Consider the following 8,292-nt stretch of genomic DNA (forward strand, 5'->3'; position numbering starts at 1 on the left):
GATCATCAAGGAGCGATCAAGGTTTTCTTGATTGATGTGCAGAGATTTCTATGTAATCCAATTGCCATACCTGAACTGATTTGTTGTAATCTCTATGAGAATTAGGTTTTTGTTGTGTTACCGACCTAATTGATTTGTTTATAAGGTTGATGAAGTTGTTTAGTTTAATGAGTTGGCAAAGAGTGAGCATAGATCAGTTGAGTGTGTGGTTGCCGAACCGGATAATGTATCTGCAGTTTGAGTAAAGGCAAATAGGAGCATGAAATGGATCTAATCAAGCAAGTATAGTTCTATTTAGACAAATCAACAAACTCCTATTGTTTTCTAACAATTATAGTAGAATTGAAATCCCCTAACCGGGTAAGCTCTAAAAAGCTTAATGTTATTCAAATCCTCTAACAAGGTGATCCATTAGATTGGATTTTTAAATCCTCTACCGAGGTTACTCCTTATAGGGTATTGCTTATAACAAGGCATTGTAGTCAATCCCTTAACCGGGTGATTCCTAACAGGATCAGTTCTTAATAGGACTTTTTGTAAAGCTTTAACAGGCTAGGCTCCTAACAGGGTGAACTTCAGAAGAGTTCAGATAGTTATCTTGTGAGTCTCGTCTCACTGTAGATTTTACCTATTTAGGTTTCCACGTCAAAAAATATTTGTGTCAAGTGGTGAATGTTTTTGTGGTTATGTTTCTTATAGTTGATTTACTTAACTACTTAACTACTTTGATAAGTCATGATAACCAGAAGCATTGAAAATGAAGAAGTTGTTTACTGTTAATTTTTTGTAACAGTCAACTGGTTTATCTTATGAGTTTCTATCTTGATAGTGGTATTACATTGATAGTTCTAATCTTACTTTGAGAGATTGATTTTTGAGATTGGTGAAGTTTGTATCAGTATTTCGATCTACTGATTCACCCCCCCTCTTAGTAGTTGTTCGGATACTTATTCTTTCATCATACCATCAATTGGTATCAGAGCTTATCAAATCCTCTAAGGTCTAAGCCTAACAACTTGACATAAAGATCTTGCAGATCATGATGAAGAATAAAGGTCCTAAGTTTAATAGAGAGAAATACAGGATATGGAGTGATAGAATGAAAATTTATATCAAGAGTTTGGGAAGTCAGTATTGGGAACATGTTGACACTAAATATGTTGCACCTATTGGGATGTTGACTGATGATCAAAAGAAAGAGAAACAAGAAAATCATCAAGCATTAGAGGCTATTATCAGTTCTTTGTCTAATGTAGAGTATGTAGACATTCATGGTCTTGAGACTGCATATGAGGTATGGAAAAAACTTGAAGAGATTTATAGCAGTGATGAACATGTTAAGATTTCTAAAGAAGAAAGTCTAAGAGGCAAGTTTGATGACATGCAGATGGCTGAAGGTGAGAATATCCAGCAGTATGGTCAAAGGATGAAGGAGATAGTTGGTGAAATTAAGAGTGCAGGAGGTAAAGTGGAAGATTCCATAGTGATCAGTAAGGTACTGAGAACCCTGCTACCAGTATATGCTATCCAAGTTGCAGCTATTTAGGAGGTGAAGTCCATTAACAAAACTAAGGTAACTCTTGACTCCATCATTGGCAAGCTTACTGCTCTTGAATTAAATGGTTATGATGGTAGTGTACATAAATCTGAGTCTGCATTTAAAGCTTCTATTTCTAACCCATCTATGAGGAAAAGTAGAGATGCCAGTCATAATTATGAATCCAGATCCAGCAGAGGAGCTGATGATGAAGACAATTTAGTGTAGCTTGAAGCATTGTTGGCAAAGCAGTTGCCTAGAGGTATAGGTAAATATACATGTAAATTACCTTTCAAATATTTTGCATGCAACAAGATTGGACACATTGCTGCTAACTGTCCTAATGGTGATAATGAGCACAAACAAGAGAAATTCAAGAAATACAAGGGTAAAGGCAAAAGAGATTGTCTTATTGTTGTTGATGGTGGTATCACTGGTGAGGAATCTAATGGTGATGCTAATGAAGACATTGTGTTTGTAGCTATTAAAGAAGAGATATCAGACTAGAAGCCATTAGTATCAGGATGGATAACTTTGATGATTGGATCATTGATAGTGGTTGTCCACATCACATGACTGGTGATTGGAGCAAATTTCATTCTTTGAAAGAATTTGATGGCGGAGTCGTAAGATTTGGTAATGACTCACCCTGCATGGTTAAAGGTAAGGGAACTATTTCTCTTAATGGAAAGAGTAGTGCAGATGATGTCTACTGGGTTGAAGTTCTAAAGCATAATATTTTAAGTGTGGCACAACTCAATGATAGATGATACCCATTGGAGTTTAAAAATGGTATATGCAAAATCTATGACAACAAAGGTGAACTGATTGCAATTGGGAAGAAAACTAAAGGTAACTTGTTTCACCTTAATCCTAGAGTCAGTGACTATTTAATTGCAAAGATAGATGATAGTTGGCTTTGGCATAGGAGATTTTGTCATATAAACTTTGATAACATTGTTAAAGTGAGTAAGTCTAAGATAGTGAGAGGTTTGCCTCAGTTGGACAAACTGGTTAATGCTCTATGCAAAGAATGTCAGTTGGGAAAGATGACATCCTCAACTATCAAGAGCAAATATTTTTTAGTGGAACATTTATTAGATTTGGTTCATATAGATCTTTGTAGACCAATAAGGACAAAAATTATTCAAGGTGACATATATTTTATGATCTTCACTGATGATTTCTCAAGGATGATGTGGGTCACATTCTTGAAGGATAAGACTAAAACTTTTGGTAAGTTCAAGGAATTCAGGGCCTTAGCTAAGAAGGAGAGTGATAAGAAGATAAAGTGTCTGAGGACAAATCAAGGCAGTGAATTTACTTCTAAGGAATTCACTAGGTATTGTGAAGAAAATGGTATCAAATGGAAGCTTTCTGCGCCGAGGATACCACAATAGAATGGTATTGTAGAGAGAAACAATCGGTCAGTTGTTGAAGCTACTAGGATGATGTTGATACAAGGAGGTGTAGCGAATTTTTTTTGGAGAGAAGTTGTCAGCACAACTGTCTACACCATGAACCGGATTTTGGTAAAGAGAGGTAAGGACAAGAATCCTTATGAATATTGGTATGGTAGATCACCCAATGTTAGTTATTTCAAAATATTTGGAAGCAAATGTTTTATTAAGAGAAGTGATTATATTAGCAAATTTGAGGCTAAAAGTGATGAAGGTATATTTCTTAGTTATTCCACCAAGAGTAAGGCCTACAAGTGTTTTAACAACCGGACACAGAGAATTATTGAGAGTGTTGATGTTCAAGTGGATGAATATTCTGAAGTCTTAGAGGAAACTAGTTTGGAGAAAAAGGATGAAGATCCTTGCATTTTGTTTTTGGAACTAGAAACTGTGAAATCTGAAACTGGCAAAGCAAATATTGATGTACCAGTTCAACCGGAATAGATAAATTCAGAAGAATATGATGATAATGAAGAAGTTGAACCTAAAGATAGTGATCATGTTATTCTAAGATATGTGAGATTGAATCACAATCCTAAACAGATTATTGTGGATAAGGATGCTGGAGTACTAACTAGAAGAAGAATTAGAGAGAATTCTTGCATGATCTCCACTATTGAACCAAGAACTACTAAGGGAGCATTTGGTGATGATCATTGGGTTAAAGCTATGGAGGAGGAATTAGATCAAATTGAGAAGAACAACACATGGACCCTAGTACCTCGACCAGTAAATAAAAATGTGATAGGTATTAAGTGGGTATTCAAGAACAAGTTGAATGAAGATGGTGTTGTAGTTCGTAACAAAGCTAGGTTGGTTTGCAAAGGTTATGCACAAGAGGAAGGAGAAGACTATGGTGATACTTTTGCACTAGTGGCAAGACTAAAAGGTGTCAGAACTTTACTTGCATTTGCAACACATAAGAAATTCAAGGTATACCACATGGATGTTAAGTCAACATTTTTGAATGGGACACTAGAAGAAGAAGTTTACATTGAGTAGCCAGATGGTTATGCTTTGACTGATAAGAAAGACATGGCATGCAAATTGTATAAATCTTTATATAGATTAAAGAAGGCACCAAGAGCATGGTATGAAAGGCTTCATACACATCTGAGGAAGATAGGCTTTCTGAGAATCAATGATGATAGTAACATATATCTCAAATCTGAAGGAGATAAAATACTAGTCAGCGAAGTATTTGCTGATGATATCATATTTGGAGGTAATGATGACATGAGCAATAGTTTTGTAGATGAAATGAAAAATGAGTTTGAAATGTCTTTAGTGGGAGAAATAAATTTTTTCATAGGCTTGCAATTACAACAAATAAAGAATGGTATTTTCGTCACACAGTCTAAGTATGTGAAAGAGGTCTTGAAGACATTTGGCATGAGTGAATGTAAACTAGTTGGGACACCAATGGTTACATGTTGTAAGTTGTCTAAGGAAGATGAGTCCAAATCTGTTGATAAGAAGGAATACAGGTCAATGATTGGAAAATTGCACTATGTTGTTCACAACAGACCAGACATAGATCATGCAGTTGGCATAGTTGCTAGAATCCAAAAGAATCCTAAGGAAATACATCTCATAGTAAACAAAAGAATTTTTAGATACTTGAAAGGTATTGTTAATTATGGGTTATGGTATCCTTATGGAGGAAATTTTGACTTAAAGGTGTACACAGATGCAAATTGGGTAGGAAATGTTGATGACTAGAAAAGCACAACCAATGGAGCATTTATTTTTGGAGGAAGACTTGTTTCATGGAGTAGTAAAAAGTAGAGTTGTACTTCACAATCTACTGTTGAAGCTGAGTATGTTGCAACTTACATGAATTGTACACAGGCTATATGGATGAGGCACATTTTGGAAGGTTTTAAGATGAAGATTTCAGAACCTATAAATATTTTATATGATAATACAAGTGCCATAAATATTTCTAAGAACCTTGTTTTACACGCACGAACCAAGCATATTCAATTAAAGTATCATTTCTTGAGGGAAAAAGTACAAAGTAAAGATGTGATCTTAGAGCATGTTACTACCAAGGAGCAGCTTGCATTTATTTTTACTAAACCTATGCCTAAGACTACTTTTGAGTATCTTAGAAGTCAGCTAGGGGTTGTCCCTCTTCATGAGGTTAGTTAAGCATGATGTAGATTACATCAGTCCCAGAGCTACTTGCAGAATTTTACAGAAGGATTGGTGTAGAAGTGGATTTATTCCATAGGGGGAGCATCAAGTTGCAGATTGTTGATGATACACAGTGAAATTTGACATTACATGTTTTACTTTTAATTTGGCATTGTTGTCAAAGGGGGAGAAGAATTATGTGATAATGGGAAGGAGAACCGGTGATAAGCTAAAGATAGGACTCAAGCATGTGAATACTTGGTAATGTAAATTGAGATTCCTATTCACAATCATGAAACAATCAATGGTATTGATATTTGTATTGCCATCAATGCCAAAGGGGGAGATATGTTGTCATTGATGTCAATTAACCGGTAATGATATTGTTGATATTGTTGTAATGTTGTTACTATAACCAGTAGGAATAATTTGTGAGGAGAACTGATAACCGGTGTAAACCCTATCTATTGATGTAACCGATAAACCCTACCTTTTGTTTTTGATAAACCCTAACCAATTAAGTTTGGTGAATTGGTTATATTGGTTCATGATCTGATGATGAGCGGTAATGATTATAAAACATATGATTATTGTATGAAGATAGTTTGAAGAGATTTTGGCAAGTTGATGTAACGGTTTTTGTCTAGGGAATGAGCAAATGTATTGCAGCTAATGCAAAGCATGTGATGAGTTACTAAGTTTGATGAAGTGGTGATCAAAGAGCGATCAAGGTTTTCTTGATTAATGTGAAGAGATTGCTATGTAGTCCAACGGTCATACCTGAACCGATTTATTTGTAATCTCTATGAGAATTAGGTTTTTGTTGTGTTATTGACCTAATTGATCTTTTTATAAGGTCGATGAAGTTGTTTAGTTTACTGAGTTGGCAAAGAGTGAGCAAAGATCAGTTGAGTGTGTGGTTGCCGAGCCGGATGATGTATCTGCAATTTGAGTAAAGGCAAATAGGAGCATGAAATGGATCTAATCAAGCAAGTGTAGTGCTATTCAGATAGATCAACAAACTCCTATTGTTTTCTAACAATTACAGTAGAATTAAAATCCCCTAACCGGGTAAGCTCTAACAAGCTTGGTGTTATTCAAATCCTTTAACTAGGTGATCCATTAGATTGGATTTTTAAATCCTCTACTGAGGTTACTCCTTACAGGGTATTGCTTCTAACAATGAATTTTAGTCAATCCCTTAACAAGGTGATTCCTAACAGGATCAGTTCTTAATAGGACTTCTGGAAAAGCTTTAATAGGCTAGGCTCCTAACAGGGCGAACTTCAGAAGAGTTCAGATAGTTATCTTGTGAGTCTCATCTCATCATGGGTTTTAGCTATTTAGGTTTCCACATCAGAAAATATTTGTGTCAAGTGGTGAATGTTTTTGTGGATATGTTTCTTATAGTTGATTTACTTAACTACTTAACTACTTTGATAAGTCATGATAACTGAAAGCATTGAGAAATGAAGAAGTTGTTTACTGTTAATTTATTGTAATAGTCAACCCGTTTATCTTATGAATTTTTATCTTGATAGTGGTATTACATTGATAGTTCTAAGTTTACTTTAAGAGATTGATTTTTGAGATTGGTGAAGTTTGTATTAGTTTTTCTATCTACTGTTTCACCCCCCCCCCCCCTCTCAGTAGTTGATCAAATGCTTATTGTCATGCCCCGCAAGGGAACCCGGTAGGACAAGAACAAAAGTTCCAAAATATGCTATAATTATTTTTTATAAAACATACATCTATCACTTCTAGAAAGTAAACATACTTAATGCTCTTACAGGTTCCCTTTAATGTTCATCAACATAATTGAAAGATATAACAACTTAACACATAACATAATGTGCATAAAATGAACCTACAGGCCTATATGGACTAAAATAATCATTTATCTTGTATTAGTGTGTTATAGCCCAACCCAACCCAAGTTCATTTTTAAAAAGGTTATCACTTGAATTAAACCCACTCATAGGATCTCCTAGCAACCACTTTGGGTCCTGGCAACCTATAGTGAGCCACCCAGCACCTAGGGTATCTAGTTACCCTATTCAAACATTCATAAAAATAAAAAAAATAATAATTCATCTCACACAATAAGCATATAAGTTCAAGTACTCTCCCATGACCTCCAAACCATAAGGATGAGTCTGACCCTTATCTCTAAGCCACAATCAAGCATGAGAAGGAGGTGGCAAATGCATAACATATATTAAACATTTTATTTTATTTTTATCATGACCACCTCACATACATGAATTAGAGGTCTTTAAAATGGAGATACCTACTATAGAAAGCACACAAACCCCTAAGAAGGAAAAGCAACCCAAAGAACAACTCAAAAACCCATTAAAAATTAAACCATGTTTCATTGTTGTTTAATAGATATTTATCTTGATAAATGGTTTGAGTGAAGACTGAAATATATTTGAGAAAAATAGTATAATGATTTATATTTAATTTTAGCCTCAACAAAAGATTATAAAAAAAGTTTAAATAAATTTTCTTAAAACTATTTAAAACCCTCTTTGATAAAGTTGTGTAAAAGAGTATGTTCATAAATTCATTTTAAACCATTAAAAGATGAAATATTTTGGATTATTATAATATTTGGAGTTATCTTTCATATCCATTTATTTTAGAATCATTTGGTTTTAGTTTGAGGAAGATATTTGATGCCCTAATGACACAAACAATGAATTTTTTTGAGTTTTAATTGACAGAAAATTAGTCTTAGTACGGGGAACTTGACTTTCAAACGAACCGTTGGATTTTCCTAAATTTTGGTTATGTTTTAGTACACCTAGAGTTTTACGTTTTCACTGAAGCGATTTGAAAAATAGTATCTATAATGAAATTTATGAATAACATAATCAAAACTATCAAAACTGGGACAATCATAAGAATGAAAATCTTGTTTGTTGGGTTGATACTTAACACTTGAAGAATAGTTTGTTGGTTGAGGCGTGACATTTAATCATAGATGTATTTTTATAATTGAATCACTACAGATCATAAATATTTTGTTTTTATATATAAAAGATAAAACTTAAAATAAATACATGAGTCATTACTCCCCAACATGACACTCATTTTCTCCAAATTGAATTTCCCAGCCAAAGCATATCCCTTACACAAACACGGAAAGAA

The sequence above is a fragment of the Cryptomeria japonica genome, chromosome 7, assembly GCF_030272615.1.
Source record: "Cryptomeria japonica chromosome 7, Sugi_1.0, whole genome shotgun sequence".
Classification (NCBI taxonomy): Eukaryota; Viridiplantae; Streptophyta; class Pinopsida; order Cupressales; family Cupressaceae; genus Cryptomeria; species Cryptomeria japonica.